This window comes from Stylophora pistillata, chromosome 8, assembly GCF_964205215.1.
Source record: "Stylophora pistillata chromosome 8, jaStyPist1.2, whole genome shotgun sequence".
Lineage (NCBI taxonomy): Eukaryota > Metazoa > Cnidaria > Anthozoa > Scleractinia > Pocilloporidae > Stylophora > Stylophora pistillata.
The window spans coordinates 30,719,401-30,737,539 of NC_142526.1; the positions used below are offsets into that span (position 1 = coordinate 30,719,401).

The following is an 18,139-nucleotide window of genomic DNA, read 5'->3' on the forward strand; positions in this document are numbered from 1 at the left end:
CTCCGGGCGTTCACTCCGGGCGTTCACTCCTATTCCACTGAATCACTTTCTCTCTTTCAATCGTCACCTTTGCATTAATTACCTCCACTCAGCGCTCCTTCTCTCTTGGCTGAAAAGATTTAGAAAAGGCAGGTTCACAGGATAATACTGGTAAAAAATGAAGAAACATTTTAACTATTCCAATAGGATCAGAAAATAATCTTGTTAGCGGAAATTTTCATTTCACTTTTTTCTCTGTTTGCGTTCAGATCTGCAGATTCCCAAATCAGCTGTCAATCTGGGCTCGCTTCGAAGGATAATTACTCGGGCTTCCGTGGGAAAGCCCGAGTCTAAAACTAAAAATGCAAGCCGTTTTAATTGGTCGCCAAATGGGGGGTCATGGTCCCGGGCGTTCATTGCGTAAACTGCGGAAACTGGGGATGAGAGTGCGACCGCTTGTGTTAACGTGAGCTCGCTCGTCGTAAACAACATAATTTACAAAATGCTGTGTTTTGTGAAGACCGCTTTGCAAAGATTCCTGTCTTATAAGCTCATCCCACATGCAAACGCACACGCCGTTCCTGGAAGGCCCACGCTAAATGATGTCCAGTGTTTTCGGAATGGGCCGGCCCACGAACTTCATTGCTTGAAAGCTAGCCAAATGTAGAAAGTTCATACTTGTTCTCACGAGATAACAAATGAGCCATACGTGAGTTCAAACTACGAAAATACTGGTAAAACTGTGACGGCCGATTTAACAACAAACTATGATGCTGAGACGAACACCTCGCTGAAAAAATCAAAAATGTTCGTGAACAACAGCGAATTGGATAAGGCTACTGACAGAAGCAACTTAAATAGTAAGGTTAAATATATAAGCTTAGCTCGTCCGTTAAATATCCTGTTTCTGTTACTGGTTTTTATTGGATTCAATACTTGTAAAGTACGATTTGGTATTTCGTACAGAATCACTATAAACAAGGGGTTCATGCGTCAGCGTGAGTTCATCGAGACTTGAAGCAGGCAGGAAGTTTGGAGATAACGAATAAAAGATGCTTCTTGAGTGCTCTCCAAACTTCCCAAGTGCTTCAAGTCTTGATGAACGCACAGCTGACACATAAACCAATTGTTTTATAACATTCAGGCATGTTGGTCACCTATTAGCAATATTTAGGGGGAAAATTAGGATTTTTTTCTCTAAAGAGTAGGTATTTTTAGGGAAAATGGTTGAAAATTAGGGCTTTTTAGGGCAGTTTTTTGTAATGTATCTTACTTTTTTCCCATCCAAACACAAGCATACTTACTCAATTAAAATCGCAATATACAAAGTTTTCAACAAGAGGATGGCCATCGTTAGAATGTGTCTTGAAAAGGCCTTACGTAAATCCAACATCAATAAAATTGGAAGTGGTATGATAAACTTAAAACTGTCACCTGAAACCAAACATATTTATTTATTCAATATTAGTAAAGGTTCTAATAACTTATTTTGTTTTCAATTATTAATTTTTTTGTTTTTTGTTTTTTGTTTTGTTCAGGTTTGTTTTAAAGGTGGCTCAAAACAGGAATTAGACCAAGAAAGATTTGGAATTAATACACGCGTGATCACGCAAGAGGGTAAGAGCGCGTGCGAGTTAATGCCTGAAAATTCAAAACAACATGGTAGCTCGAATAATCTTTCAATTGTGTCGTCCTACCAAAGCAAATATGATATTGTCGGGAATTCGTCAAATTTGCCAACACAAACAGGAAAATTTTCTTAAAAAAGAGACATGAAAACAACTTGATCAAAAAACAGTCTGTTCAGTTTCATAAATACTTGCATAAGATGCTACAATTTCGATCAAAGGACATATTTTATTTCTAGAATTCGGCATGAAAAAAGGTGTTTATTTTCTACGGTAACTGGTTCTTTTGGTGAGTTATTTCCCAATAACACTTGTTGCAACTGTTCCGGGAGAAAATTCCCGTTCGACTTTATTGTGTTTAAGGAAACTAATTAGCAAAATCCTGGCGGATAGTTACACAACACCATTTATTTATTCGCAAGGTGTGACAGTTTCAGTATAAATAAGATTTAGCATATCAAAGAGTCAAGCTGTTGTTTTCGAAAAGATTACGAAGACTACGTTTCGTTCATGCACTATCGAGTTATGGAGCACGTGGGAAGTTTGGAGAGCACGAAAGAAGCGTAAGAGTTGCCCGGGGCAATAGCCGAAGGCAACTCTAGCTTCTTGAGTGCTCTCCAAACTTCCAACGTGCTCCATAACTCGATAGTGCACAGCTAAAAGCACGAACCAATTGTTTTAGAACATAGCCGGTGGAATTGTGCATCAAATCCGACGCGAAAAATGGACAAACAATATCAATTGAAGCGAATCGTGACGGCGCTGATGCCGACTCTCCTTTTCCGTTGTTTTCCTCTTTTTCTGCCCCATCTAAGAACTCTAACCCAAGGGAAAAGGTCGAAAAATTGTCTTCGTTTTGGGACTAGTAGGCCGAATCTCTGTTTGTATCCATTATTGTCGCGAAACATATTATGTTTCCCCGCACTAACAATGGCCGCTCGCGCGAAAAAAAAACTTCTGGCGAAGCGATTTGCTCATGCTATCAGCGTGCACTATCGGGATTTTGAGCACGTTTACGTATACTGAATTTGATTGCGCATCTCTGCTAGCTATCCATTTACTAGTCGAGAGAGTAATTGCTTTTGGTCAAAGTTGGTTTCTGTAGAGAAATTTCCTGGAAAATTGTCTTTCTTATATTTTCGATCACTCATAATTCTTGTTTTAGGTTTATCCCATGTTAAATTTTAAATTTTAGTTCAATTAACACTTTTTTTCTTGCAAGGTGAGAATAAGTGTAATCAATTTCTACCTTTCATCCTCCGGATTGAATTTTTGATAAGGAAATTTGCTCAAAGAGCACGTAGCTTGATAATTCATGGAAAATAGCGGTCTCTTAGGTACGCCCTTGCTTCTTCAACTTGACTGTTTATGTTACAGCCTTATTAATTTATTTCTGTTTCCTCTGTAAATATCCTTTGAAGTGCAATTTTAATTTCTTAAGTAGGTTTTTTTAATTTTTTTTTTCGTTGTTAATTTTGTTTTTGCTTCGCCGGATCTTAACTGAGAATGTATGAAAGTTTAGGCAAAAATTTATTTTGTAAAAAGTTCACATTTCAAAGGAAAACAATTAAAATGTAAAATCTAGTATTTGTGATAGTTGGGATAAATCTCAGTATCTGAGCAACTGCACACCAACCTTGAACACACCCGAAAACACCAAATTCAACTAATTTATTCTTGTGTTTTTCGAGTCAGTTACCATGTTCGCACCAATAGCGTAGCTCCATCATTCTATTCACACCCTACAATTCCTCTACTCGCTCTTATGAAAAGACTAACGCTCGAGACGTTAGCTTTTGAAAATCTCAAACGGAGGTTAATTTACATTGTTAAGTCAGTTGATGCAGAGTTAATAAATTCCTGATGAAGTTTTTGGAGTACTTGCAATCATGGAAAACCAGCACTCAGAACAGACCTGGTAATACCCAGAATGCCAGAGCCAGAATGCCAGAGCCAGAATGCCAGAGCCAGAATGCCAGAGCCAGAATGCCAGAGCCAGAATGCCAGAGCCAGAATGCCAGAGCCAGAATGTTCTTGTCCTGGCAGACATACGAGGTATTTGAAATCACCGTCCATTCTGCAATTGAGTGTACCAAGTTCCTTCTCCGGGAAGGCACAGAGTTTGTCTTGACAGAACGTTTCTGCCAAGAGGAGGAATGAGGAGCTGGAGGAGTACTTTGGGAATCAGTGCAAGCTTGGAAGGCGCAGCGATAATCCAGACATCCACCAGTTTGGGTATAATGCCAATGTCATCCGAATCCGGAGGACAGAATCATGTCAGAGTGGTAACACAAGGGGGAGGAAGAATAAACAACGACAATAGTATTAAGTGACAGATGCAAAAGTACCATGCAGAAAGAAAAAAAAAAGCTGAAAAGAGGTTAGTCATTTGTCAACTTAATTTAATCTCATTTGCTTTACATTGATAACGACTAGCGTGAAACAAACTTGCAAGTTACAATTTAAATTCATATTCTCACATTTAGCTTATTGTTTTTCACATATTTGATTTGCTATAGATAAAGTACAATCGGCATGATTTATGAACATGGCTACACGTGTAAATAACTAGTCATAACAAAATGTCTGGCATTAGCTCTACCTATATTCGTGAATTTTTATACATTATTTGGTATTAAAACAATTTTTTTTTATGATAAGACAAGCGTTTGAATTTGCAATTGACAGCTACTTCTCTCGCTCAAGCCTATTTTCGTTTTCCTCTTCACAACTTCGACTGATTTCTTTGCGTAGCGCCTTAGACTTAGTTTGTCTACTTCTAAGCTTGTGATGCTGAATAATATCCTTAGCCAAAAAATAGGATCTCGCCCTTACATATAAATCTACAATTGCATGTAAAACATCCTTAATTACATGTGTTGCTGATACCAATTCTGAGTCTGAAACTATCAAATTGTAATAATGTGCCAGCAGTTCACTATCAGTTACTAATTTTTGATATTTACACTTTGTAAATTGCCGTCAGGAGATAATTGTCTAAAATGATGTTCTATTCTAAAGAAAACTTTTTGGGAATACTTTGTGATATGCCAAAAAAATGCACGGCTACGATTTGAAACCAGTTTCTGGGAGTCACATCCATCTTCTAGTTTTCCAGCTTTCAAAATAGACATTGCTTGCTAGCTTTCTGGTGATTTTTGAGTACCATGCTTCTTGTGAAGTTTATGCAGTACACACTTAGCCACCCAGATACTGCAGACTAGGCCACGGTTGTTCAAAGAGCGGATAACCCTATCCAACGGATAAATCGCTATCCAGTGATAGAAAAACGTACTGCGCTATCCACCGGATAGAGATTTATCCAGCGAATAGCGTTATGTGCCCTTCGAACAACCGAGGCCGGCAGTTTCTCTGTCTGAGAGTACACTTTGTAGATGTGGTCTGTTATCCTTGGAGGTCAGTCTTCAATTGCTTGTAGTATACAATCATACAATCTGCAACCTTGGTTGATAATAATATGGCAGCATTTCTTGACAGTCCTTCAAAATATTTTCCAGAGATTAAAGGAATTTCGGCCTAGTATTTAGCATAAAACTTTTCAGTGTCGCCATTTTTCGAATATCTCCATCAAATATCTAGTGTCTTCCTTAAGTTATTCAAATGAATAAACTTCCATTTAATTTTTAAATGACTGAGCATACAGCTGAGCAGTTTTAACTTTTTTGAACGGCAATTTTCATTATGTCTGAAAGACCCTGAAAGGATGCTTGGGGTGAGAGTGATAGGTTGTTCTTTTGAGGTCTGTAATGATCAGCGGTATTTCGTATGAGTATTGACATACGCATTGTACCCGCACTGGTTGGCCATGTTTTAATAAAACTTGGATCTTACTTACTAAAACTGTGTTTATCCAAATCCATCGTGCGTTTAGAACAAGAACATCACAGAGTCGAGATGTTGCTGTGTTTGGCTGTCCTGTGTCTTTGGAAACCTCCTCTGGTCTTTTATCGTTTTCCACAATCAGAACATACAATAATTTTAGGTTGAATCTACAAAACAAAACAAAGTAAAAACATAAGCAACAAGAAAACTCAATAGCCACTATAACAAGTCCAAAGACAAGGAAAGAGAGAGTGGTATCTCGATACGAAGCTGCCACAGCCTCGATAAAGCGTAGGGAGTCAAAATCTTCGCATTATGCACTAAATGTCACTCAAAAAGAAAAAAAATCATACTCATATTCTCAGCTAGCTCTAAACTTCTCTTCCATATCTTCATCGTGTTCTAATAAGTCTAGAATAGCATCAAAATCATCGCCAAACAAGAAAAAATCTTCCACGCCGTCCGCCATTTTCTTGTTGTTGTTATGGCGAGAGTGTACCCTCGTGATGACGTCACGGTACAGTTCAGCATCAAGTAACCATTCTCCTCTATTAACTCTGGTTGATGAAACCATATCGTCTTGTCGTTTAAAAAAATATTCAGTGCTTATCCAAATTTTAAACACCCAAAACGACCTTTGTAAACAGAGAGCTTTTTAAGCGCTCTCAAGCTGCAACTTTGTATTTTCACAGCAATAAAATTATATTTTCTAACCGAAAAAGCGAAAGTTTAGTTTACGCTGACTCCCCATCACACAACCAGAATCACAAAGATAAACAAACGCGAATAAATCTTCACACTGGTAATACTGTAGACGTGAAATATTCAACCACTCATGCGCACATCGGTGGAAACCATGGTATGTATCCGAGCGAGTGGAAAAAAAGTCAGGTAACGCCCTTGTTTGAAAAAGGCGATGAATTCAACAAGACCAACTATAGGCCCGTTACAGTCCTTACAGTTCTTAACAATGTGTACGAAAGGCTGTTGATGGCACAAATGAAAGAATTTTATCGCGCCATCTTATCTGATTTCATCAGTTCTTATAAAGAGTTCTATAGTTGTGAGACAGCCCTATTACGTCTGACAGAGGATTGGAGGAGCATGCGCGATAGGGGGGAATTGGTTGGCGTGGTGTCCATGGATCTTTCTAAAGCGTTTGATCTTATACAGCACGACCTATTGTTGGCAAAACTCAAGGCTTACGGTGTTGGTGAGAAAAGCTGCGCGCTTCTAAAGGATTATCTAACTGGAAGACAGCAGAGAGTAAGAACTGGAGATACGTACTCCAGGTGGCAGAGCATAGGCCGAGGTGTTCCTCAGGGGAGTGTCCTAGGACCAATGCTCTTTAATGTCTTCATTAACGATCTGTTTTATCATGTTACCCAAGCCAAGCTGAATGTATATGCTGATGACCACCAAGTGTATCATTCAAACACTGATCCAGTTTTATTGGAAAAGTGTATTTGTAGTGAAGTAGCTGTATCAATTAAGATTAGTCCTAGTTTCAGTTACCATACGGCCAAGTGGAACAGCAATATTTTCAATTTGAATCTTGTAACGTTTTTCGCAAATGTTCGTGACATATGTAATTTTCGTGTTAGGGACTGCTCTTGATTCTCTTTCTTATCATCGTGATCGACCATGGAACACTCGAGATCAAGATAATGATGAGCGTGGAAATGGTAACTGTGCCATTTTTTGTACAAAAGAGCCTGGTGGTATGGCGGGTGTCACCAATCCAATCTGAATGGTTTGTATCATGATCGACCTCACTCCTCCGAAGGCGCCGGAGTACAGTGGACTATCTGGAAGGGATATCACTACTCCCTTAAGAGAGCCGAGATGAAAATAAGACCAGTAGGTTTCTCACCTCAATGATTCTAACTATTCCAAAAGCCTTTGGCCAACAGCATAACCATTTCATATTTGGAGTTCAAGAAAAACGATTGACTCGAAAAAATCTGTTTGGTAGTCTCTAACATGTGGATTATTTTCTCTTTGAATAGTGTTATTTATACTGAGTTACTGAATGTTGTGCCTTCTTTCAGTTTTAGTTGCTTACTTGCGTTTTTTAATGCCTTTGAGCGAGTTTCTTGCTCTGCGTTTTCGCTTTGGTGATGAATGGTGGTTTCTATTATGTTTTTAGACCAGGAAAAATTGATTCTGTAGAGCGCATCATTCTCGTGATACGGACGATTTGATTGCCCCTGACTTTTTTATAAACCCTCATGGGCACTATTTTATATTTACTCGTGTTTGCAATACCAAATAGTTATTTTGGTTACAATGAATATATGAAGTTCATATATTTTGAACTGCAGTATTAGATACGTATGATGCACGATCCTCGCAGTAGAGAGCGCTATTTATGCAATAGCGAAAATCAGACCAGAAAATCAGAAAATCAGTTTATTTTTTTCAGGTCTGATTTTCGCTATTGCATAAATAACGTTCTCTACTGCGAGGATCGTGCATCATACGTATCTAATACCGCAGTTCAAAATATATGAACTTCATATATTTATTGTATCTGATTTATGATCACGGGTTTATTACGAATCAACTTAACAGCCTGCTCCCAGTTGGCTTGTTAGCTCAATTGGTAGAGCGCTGCACTTGTATCGCAGAGGTCAGTGGTTCGAATCCCGTACAGGCTTGATTTTTTTTAGGTCTGATTTTCGCTATTGCATAAGTAGCGCTATCTACTGCGAAGGATCGTGCATCATACGTATTTAATACCGCAGTTCAAAATATATGAATTTCATATATTCAATGTATCTGGTGTGGTCATTGCCAGCAATTATTATCCACTACGCAGTATCATCATCGCCGTAGACTTTCTTATGACTCAAGTCTCGAGCAGTGGAAAACAGCAGAAGATACCAAAAGATCGTGTGTCCCTGACGTGCCTGGATCAAGTTCTAGTGAAAGCGAATACGAGGGTACGTACAAAAGATCGTGTTTTCCTGACGTGCCTGGATCAAGTTCTGGTGAAAGCGAATGCGAAGGTACGTTAACATAAGGTTTGCATCGCTCGCATACCGAGAGAACGACAAATTGTGCACTTTGTTGTAATGTAAAACTCATAAGCATGAAGGTATGTCATTTCGATTTTAGGCTCAAACATTTTCATCTTTTACACAAAAATATAAGGGAAATTTAGAATGCAGACACAGGTTTTTGCGCCTCTTATAGCATTTTTCTTGAAAGTGTCATACAGCTGTAGTTTTAAAATTTTCTTTGAGGTATAACATGTAACAGGCAATTAAGAAGTTTACAGCGTTGCTGCAGTAAATTATAAATTTGTCAAAGTAGAAATTAAGTATCAGCTTGTGGGCAATAGGGTTTCAGAAATCTGCTATATCATCTTGAGGTATCAATATTTATATCTCTAAATAGCCTGAAGATGTCCCTGAGCGTACATAGTAACCCTTATTTCTGATAAACACGTATCAATTTTTTTTATCATAAATAAATAATTAAAAGATTGATGTGAATGTCCTGGCATCAACAGGTTTCTTAAAATTAAATTATTGAATTCCAGCTTGCCCTTCAGGGCAAGTAGTTCTCAATTTTTTCCTTGCCAGAGCACTCTCTCCCTGTTCCAAAGTTTTCAAACTATTACTGTTTGAAAGCCATGTTGACTATATTTAATTTGTTTAAGGTTACTTGTCCAAAGGGTTGGTGAAGGTTGCTGAATATTTTATTGCTAATGACCAAAATGAAATGTGCGTAAAATTTAAAGCTGTGATTCAAAATTATTGTTTTGAAAGTATGCTGGACTTAAGTGACAGCTTGTTCATCTGGCAAGTTAGCAAAGAAAATTTCAACTGCTGGCCTGACCGGAAAAGTTTACTTCAGTTTGTCAAGTCCTGTATTTTTCAGCATCCTCTCGAAAGTGAAGATTGTCTTCACCAGTATTTGACACTAATTTTCCTGCTTACTTGCCCTCTAGGCAACAATGTCTCCAGTTTTACTTGCTGAGTGTATTATTTGGTTGCCCAAAAAAAATCACCAGCTCGCTTTGCGTGATGTTTCATTGAATTTTCAATACTTGTACTTGTTTTTCATTCTCGTTCTATGTTCACATAACTAAAATTTCCAAAAAAGGGTTCACGTGATTTTACTGCAGCTGTTGGAATTTATTCTTGTCCCAGCAGCTCGAGTGTCATCCTTAACCACTTGCCCAAACGGGTAACCTGTGCAGCTTACACACTTGCCCAAGGTATAATTTAACTTGCCCCAGGCAAGTGTTAGTGTTGAACACTGCTTCACCTTGTTCATTTAGTTTCCTCTGTCAAACCAGTTTAAAATTATTTCATATTCAAGGGATAAAAAAAAACAATTGTTTTAAACTGCTTTTTCTGTACAGTTTATTTTTGTTTTCTACACATTTCATTGGTGTTCTTTTGGGTTAGAAACTTACCTTTTTCTTTTCTCAACCTCACAGATGACTGCAGTCGATCTGACTCTCACAATGGTGGTCAATAGGTACGGTTTACTTGATTACGTGCACAGTGTACATGTGTTATTTCTGTATCATTCTTAACCATGGAGTGAGCCAGTATATCATGGGAAGCTCAATCTCTTTTTGATTTACATGTATGGTACACAATTCCAGCAGATTGAACCCTTGTCAAATAAACAGGGCCTTGTAGTGAGGAAATTCAGCCCACATTGGGCATGTAGAAAAATAATTTTTTCATGTGTCTGCCTGTTTGGGGAGTTTTCCTGCAAAGTTAAGAATTTCGTAAAGAGTGCAGTTGTAGTTACACAGCACTGAGTATATGCCCAACAAGGACATCAAATGAGAACCCCCCAAGAGTTCTGTAATAAGTTAAACCTGCTGTTCATTTAAAATTAATGTCCTTTTAAGTGTCATACAGTGCACTATTTCTGTTAGGATGTATTCCTATTGTGTATGTGTTTGAAAGGTTCCTAGGGAATCTTCTTGAGTCTATATTACTTTTATCTTCACCGAGTGGAAACCTCACATCTTTTCTTAAAGGGGCAAGATGAGTCTGACAGCCTCTCTGATGAGCCAAGTAGCTGCCTTGAAGATGGTGGAACAGATTACGTGGACTCAGAACAAAGTGATGATACTGAGGAATTTCTTCATTCTGAGGAGGTAGAACTACCACAGCCTTTACCACCAAGAACATGTCAGCAGCATACAGGGATCATTTTGACATGGCTTGTTTATTTTGTATTAGTGTGGCAATACAAGAATTATGTGAGTGACAATGCTATCGAGCAGGTTTTGAAATTTTTACAACAATTTTTTTTTGCATTGGTCACCTGATCAAGGATCATACAGACTTGTGTTTAGTTCTTGCAGCAAATCTGCCAACCACCCTCTACTCAGCGCGAAATATGTTGAAAGTTGATCGGGACAACTTTATACAGTATGCTGTGTGTCCAAAATGCACAAAGCTTTATCTCATGGATGACATTGTAGTGAATGATGGTCGCCAAACGTTTGCAAGGACTTGTGAAGACGTTGCTTTTCCACGATCAAGACAACCGAGAACTTGTGGTTCCCAACTTGCACGGAAAGTTGTGGTGAGAAATGGTGGTGTCAAGTTTTATGCTCTAAAGACATATTGCTATAAGAGCATCATTGATTCTCTGGAGTCATTACTTAAACGCCCAGGAATGGAGGAGGATTGTGAAAAATGGCGTACAAGAGAAATCAGGGAAGACTTGCATGCAGATGTTTATGATGGGAAAATCTGGAAACAGTTTGGCTACTGGAAAGGTAATAAGCCTTTCCTCAATCTGCCTCGATCATTTGGCCTGATGATGAATGTAGATTGGTTTCAGCCATTCAAGCATCGAAATGATTTTTCAGTTGGAGTCATTTACATGGTATTAATGAATATGCCAAGAGGTTCCCGCTTTAAGAAAGAAAATGTCATTCTTGTTGGTGTCATCCCTGCCCTGGACCATGAGCCAAAATCCCTAAATCACTTTCTTGAGCCAGCTGTTAATGAATTGAATGCCCTCTGGAAAGGAGTCAAGGTAAATACTTATCAAAGTCCATCTACTGCTGTGGAAATTTAGGCAGCAGTGTTGTGTTTTGCATCCGACATTCCAGCAGCACGGAAACTTTGTGGATTCCTTGGACACAGTGCAAAGAGAGGCTGCTCTCTGTGATTGCTACAAGATCTTTCCAGGTGGTTTTGGAGAACAGAGGAACTACAGTGGCTTTGACAGCCGAAATCAGTGGCCAAAAAGATCTTCTGAACAGCACAGAAGAGATGCAAACAGAGTTAAGAACTGTAAATCTAAGTATGCTTCTAATAAGCTAGCAAGCGAACTTGGATGCAGATACACTAATCTGTTAGAACTCCCTTATTATGCAAGTATAGAGACGTGTATAATTGACCCTATGCACAACTTGTTTCTTGGAACAGCTAAAAGGGGCTTCACTAAATGGATTGAAGATGCCATAATCACTAAAGAAGGACTGCAGACCATTGAAGCAAGGATAGAAGAAGTTTCATCTTTATCAAACATTGGTAGGCTACCTGGAAACATCAAATCTAATTATGGAGGTTACACTGCTGCCCAATGGAAAAACCTTGTTGTTCTATTTTCAATGTATGCTCTGAAAGATGTACTTCCTGAACAACACCTTCATTATTGGCAATCCTTTGTATTAGCATGCCGCCTGCTCTGCAGACCCTGCATAAATAGGACAGACTTAATGGTTGCAGACTGTAAACTTTTACATTTTCTCAAGGATTATGAGAAAATTAATGGAGAACTGTACATAACACCCAATATGCATCTCCACCTTCACCTCAGAGAATGTGTGGAAAAATTATGGCAGTATTTATGGATCTTGGCTGTTTAGCTTCGAAAGATACAGTGGCATTTTAGGATCTTACCACAGAAACAACAACACTGTAGAAATACAAATCATGCGGAAGTTTGTGCCTTCTGGAACTCTGGCGAATATGCAATATAGTTTACCAACACAGTACAGTGATCTCTTCCTGCCCAACTGCAAAGCACAGCTTGAATCCAAAGAGAGACATGAAGTAACCAGTCTATTTCCACAACTAATGCTAGCATATTCTGGTCCTTTACTTGGCAAGGAATCTGTGTGGGCAGATTTGACATCAATCTGTTTTGAGAGCACATACAAGCTGGCAAGTCTTGACCAACCAGAATTGAGTACATTGCTTAAAGTTTACCTCACTTTATATCCGAAAGAGACAGAAGCCTCACTGAAAGTGTCTGTGCTTTACAAAAGTATAAGTCTTTAACAATCGGTGGTGAGAGGTATGGTTCAACAGCGGGTTCCAGGCTTTTCCCTTATGCTCGAATAATTGCATCATGGTGTGACAATCATGAATTATTAACCCTGGAATGATGAGGCCTGGAATAATTCGCTATTTCATTATTCACAGTTTGGAGATCAAGGGACAGCAGAACATTCATGCATTTGCTGTTGTGGACTGGTTGAAGTCATCTGAGCAAGACATTGATTATGGTAATCCCCTGTCTGTTTGGTTTGCCAAAGAATTTGAGAATGCTGGACCAGCAGTTTTCTTGCCTGTCCAGAGAATCCACTCAAAGTTTTTATATGCCGATCGACTTTATTGTGGACAAAAGTACATTGTAATGTCTCCCATTTGCAGGAGAATCTTGCTTTAATGTTTTATTAAGAATGCTGGGAATACTTAGGAAAGTTAATATGGTCACACTTTGAGGCTGCTATCTGTCAGTGCAGAAATTTCTAATTTCTTATTTGAAGTTGTTGGCTTTTCAACTTTTGTACTTTTAAGTACAATGTACATGTTCAGTGGCATTTTACTTGTTTGATGTTGTAATTTTACAGGGTGTCTTGTACCTGTTCTCAAATATTACTGTTATGACTTTAATTTTAAGAGGAAACTGTCATGGATATTACTTCTGAAATTTAAGAGCCTAAAGGTTTGTTTAAACCAATGGAAAGTTATAAAATGGAATTCCAGTTTTGTTAACATTTCTCTGCAAAAGTACTAAAGCTACAAGAGAATTCATATCATGATACCATAAGGAGCTTTAGATCTTATATTTAGAAAGTCAGGCACAGTTTTCAAATTTCTGTCCTAGGAGCTCGAACAGAATAGCTAAAATCTGATAAAGGTTCTCCCACTCCCGAAACATAAACTATTTACTTGATTTCTCCCTTCTTGAGATAGAATAAATATATGAAAATCATATATATCTACTGCGAGGATCGTGCATCATACGTTTCTCCCTTCTTGTTTTATGCACTTTTTGCTAAAGTACTCCTTTTCAAGTTCAATAAATATCCATGTGACAGCAAAAGAGTAAAAGATATGCTATAAAATTGTGATGTACAGAGTGAAATGAAATTACATTGGTAAAAAATGTAACAATCCTATTTTGTTGTGAGTATTTTTTTAAAAATCGGCAGCTGTGTAATACTCAGGTGGATGGGGTTACTGAAGTGTAACATTGTCCCAATGTATTCAAATTTTTTATAGCTGCTAATTTACCACAAAATGACCCACCCACACAAATGGCCTGACTGCCTCAAATAAACCAATCTGTTCCAATAATGACTCTGTCACCCAAATGACATGACTGTCTCAAATAAACCAAATACAATTTGTTTCAATGACCCAATTATCTCTTGTGACCCCATCATCTCTAATGACCCAACCCACACAAACGACCCAAATGTCTCAAATGAACCAATCTGTTCCAATGATACAACTACGTCTAGTGACCCCACCATCTCTAATGAACCAATCCAGGCAAAAGACCAAACTGTCTCAAGTGAACCAATTTTTTGCAATGATACAATTATCTCTAGCGACCCCACCATCTCTAATGAACCAATCCAGGCAAAAGACCAGAATGTCTCAAATAAACCAATCCCAATGCCCCAATTATCTCTAGTGACCCCACCATCTCTAATGAACCAATCCACACAAATGACCCAACTGTCTCAAATGAACCAATCTGTTCCAATGATCCAATTATCTCTACTGACCCCACCATCTCTACTGAACCAATCCAGGCAAAAGACCGGACTGTCTCAAATGAAACAATCTGTTGCAATGATCCAATTATCTCTAGTGACCCCACCATCTCTAATGAACCAATCCAGACAAAGGACCGGACTCTCTCAAATGAGCCAATCTGTTCCAGTGACCCAATTATCTCTAGTAACCCCACCTTCTCTAATGAACCAATCCAGGAAAAAGAACCGGACTCTCTCAAATGAACCAATCTGTTCCAGTGACCCAATTATTTCTTGTGAACCTAACATCTCTAATGAACCAATCCACGCAAATGACCTGATTGCCTCAAATGAACTAATCTGTTCCAATGACTCAATTATCTCTAGTGAGTCCACCATCTCTAATGAAGCAATCCACGCAAATGACCCGACTGTCTCAAATAAACTAATTCGTTCCAGTGACTCAGTTATCTCTATAGTGACCCAACGATCTCTAATGACCCAATCCATGGAATGAATCGACTGCCTCAAATGAACCAATCTGTTCTAAAGACTCAAGTATTCGGCTAGTGACCCCACCATCAAATGACCCAATCAATGAAACCATAGTTCCCCAGAATTGTTGTTTATCTTTTGTTTTTGTGAAAACACACCTAAAATTGGGAGCACTCAAGTTTGAATTTTTGTTTTAAAAACAAGAACATCTCTGCATTCTGGGTCGAGACTGATCTGTACAGCTTATTCTGTGTGTATGGGGAGAAGAAGAGCAAAAAAGAGAAACCTGCACAGAGATCTCCTCATAGTTCATCAAAAAGGCAATTTCCACTTGGTGAATTGTCAAGAGAAAAAGCCAAGCATTACTGTTATTGTAAATGAATAAAGGCTGATAGTTTCGAAAGAAACTGTTTGGGGCTGCGTCAGTGGGAGTACTGTTATTGTAGTTTTCCTAAGTCTGAAAGCAATGAAAAGTGCTACTATTGTGGTCATCCATTCATGGCTGAAGTGTCAAAGTCATTTAAGGAGAGAAAGCCCACAAATGACTGCCTGAAATATTTGTCATGAGGTACATGGAGAAACCTTGGGTTACAATGTTTACAGTTTCAGATAATTCGGTTATATTTTCCTCAACTCTAGACGCTAGAGAGAAATATAAAGTATAACATAAATATCAGTGATTTTACACATGCTCATATTTATTTTGTCTCACAACTGGGCCACTGTGTCCATTTCTATAGCTCATAGCCCCAGAGTTCAGTTTCAGTGCTTTCAATAGTGGTTTTCTTAGTTTTTTTTTCCAAAAATGGCGAGGCAAAATGCAAAGGCAAAACATCCAGAGGCTATATGTAATATGAACGTTAAATCACTATGAATTGCTTGATTGAATAACAGTATTTGATATCTATTTTACAAATGTGGTGTCTAAAACTTGGGTAAGACTGATGTGTCGAGCGATTTATTTACTTTGTGTTTGTCGAGGTAACATCATTTCCATCTAACAGAAACAATTTCAGGTTTGGCCAGGGGGAGTGGGATTCTGTATTTTGATTAAAGTATATATATTGGTATCTCGGGATAAAAGTGGGAGATATTGATACCAAAATAAAAACAATTTAAATGCATTCTGAATACAAAACAAAATCCTCCAATTACCTTTGTAAACAAGAAAACAAAATGTGACAACAGAGCTCACCATTATCCAAATCCCCTGGGCCTGAATGTTTTTTGTTTAAAATAAATTCAACAAGCATGCATGTCATTGAAGATGCATACTTCTTTCCTTACATTATCAGCAGTATTTGTAATTGTGATGATCATTTCAATTGCATAAACTAACAACAACAGTTAAACAGTTTCAATAGTTACTGTCGAAATAAACAAGTGACTTTCTGTATTTATTGCTGGCTAATTCCAAACGAATTCCAATAGCCATAGTTGTCAATTTCACTTGCAAACACTCTGCAGCTTTTTCATTGAAGGTCATCACTCCTTTTTTGTCTTCGTTAACAATTAGCTTTCCTTGTTCCTTTCCTTCACCAAGCTGCTTGATAAATCCATCACTCTTACAGCCTTCAAATCGGTCAAATAAAAGGTAGCACCTTCTCAGACTCAAAAAGGCAATTATCACAGAATGTGTTTTAATTTCTCCTCTACTTCCAAACCATACTTTGTTCGTCCAAGAATCTCTTTACGCAAAAGTTTAAAAACCTCTCGTGTCACAGGGAGATCGAAGACGACCATCCACGGGTGCAATTGCTCATTCAAGGAGAAAATCAGTGATCAATTGCACATTTCGCTGGAATCATCCAACGCTGTACCATTGGATATAGTTAACCAATTTCATACTTCGGTCTCTCGAATCCCTCCAAAGTTTTCCTTCCTAACTGGCTCAGCAACATGGTTTAGTCCATTAAACGTGATATCTAGATCCCTGAATTTATTCCCATCCACAGTTCTCTGTTGCTATGCCGATTTGTTATTCTTAAGTGCTTTTTTTTCTGAGGATATTAGTTCTTCATCGGTGAGCTCAGAGAAATCCCCCATCTTAGATTTAGGTAAAGTTTGCCCCAGGTTACGCGCGGCCAATGACTCAAAATAACCCAACCAGCGCAAATGACCCAACAAGTTCGAGTTATCCAGTGCAGTCCCCTTAAGACACCCATGGCCAACCGCCTCAAATGACTCAGTTGGACAAGTTGTTCAAGCTATCTCAAATTATTCTACCAGGTCATGCGTATCAGAAGCCGAAGTTACTAATTCATACACAAACTTTCTCAGGATAGTTGTTCCGAAAAACCCTTATTTATTCAATTTCATCGATATCTAAGTGAAGTTTCTTGCCGTCTAAATTTCGTCAAAATAGTAAAAATCATGCCCAAAGTCATGATCGGTTTGTTTTCCGTCATTGCAAAGATTCAACAAGGATATTAAGAATCCGTTTGCAGAAACATAACGGAAACAAAAAGCAGCAGAAACGTCTTGGCTTAAACATGACGGAAACATTGCTTGGCATTTCCGTTCCGGAAACATGACGGAAACTTGATAGAATCGCCAAGGTTGGTACAACATGTTTCCGCAAGACGTAAATGTAGCGGAAATATGAAGCTCTATGTTTCCGTCACATTTACGAAATGCGGAAACGTGGGATTTCGTCCTGTGTTAGCAAAGTTATACTACGACAAATTGCGAGTTTTTCACAACAAATGAAAAGTATAGCTGATGACGATGATCTTGTGTTCCAAGTCTAGGTTCTCAAAAAGTCAGCGCGCGAGTGCTTTGAATTCTTATTTTAACTCTCGTAACCGGAACAAAAAAAAACAATTAGGCTGCCGTAAGTCTTTCAAGAATGCTGTCAGTAGGTAGGGAAAAAATTTTTTATTGAGCTCACGAATGAAATACAGTACGTTATAATCTCCGACTCGAGATCGGCTTGAATGGCAAAGCAGCACACATGTACACAGGGTTGGGCAATACAATCTGCGAGACTTAGTCGTCCAATACTTCTCAGTTGGAATTTTCTCGCGTGAGCCTTGGTTTTGGGTCCTCCTTTCAGTGAATTGGACGAAGATTTTTGATTAACCGGCAGAGAAAAAAAAGATTATGTAATATTTCCCTGCTGTCTCAATAACTCGCTCATAAACACAAAAAGACTAGCTTTCGCATTCTTTTTTGAGGAAATTTGACCTTGTCACACCATAGGTGC

At 38.4% G+C, this 18,139-nt stretch overlaps 1 long non-coding RNA gene and 2 pseudogenes across 1 annotated transcript; 2 read left to right on the forward strand and 1 right to left on the reverse strand.

The window, feature by feature from the left end:
• Positions 1-354: 354 nt before the first annotated feature.
• Positions 355-10,590, forward strand: LOC148725821 (uncharacterized). Its single transcript, XR_015990887.1, has 6 exons — positions 355-839; positions 1,518-3,987; positions 7,055-7,310; positions 8,272-8,461; positions 9,904-9,944; positions 10,462-10,590. It is a non-coding gene; the product is annotated as an uncharacterized LOC148725821 (long non-coding RNA).
• On the reverse strand, positions 4,201-6,024 carry LOC111322503 (uncharacterized; annotated as a pseudogene).
• A 236-nt stretch (positions 10,591-10,826) lies between the features above and the next one.
• Positions 10,827-13,854, forward strand: LOC111346199 (uncharacterized; annotated as a pseudogene).
• The last annotated feature ends 4,285 nt before the right edge of the window (positions 13,855-18,139 follow it).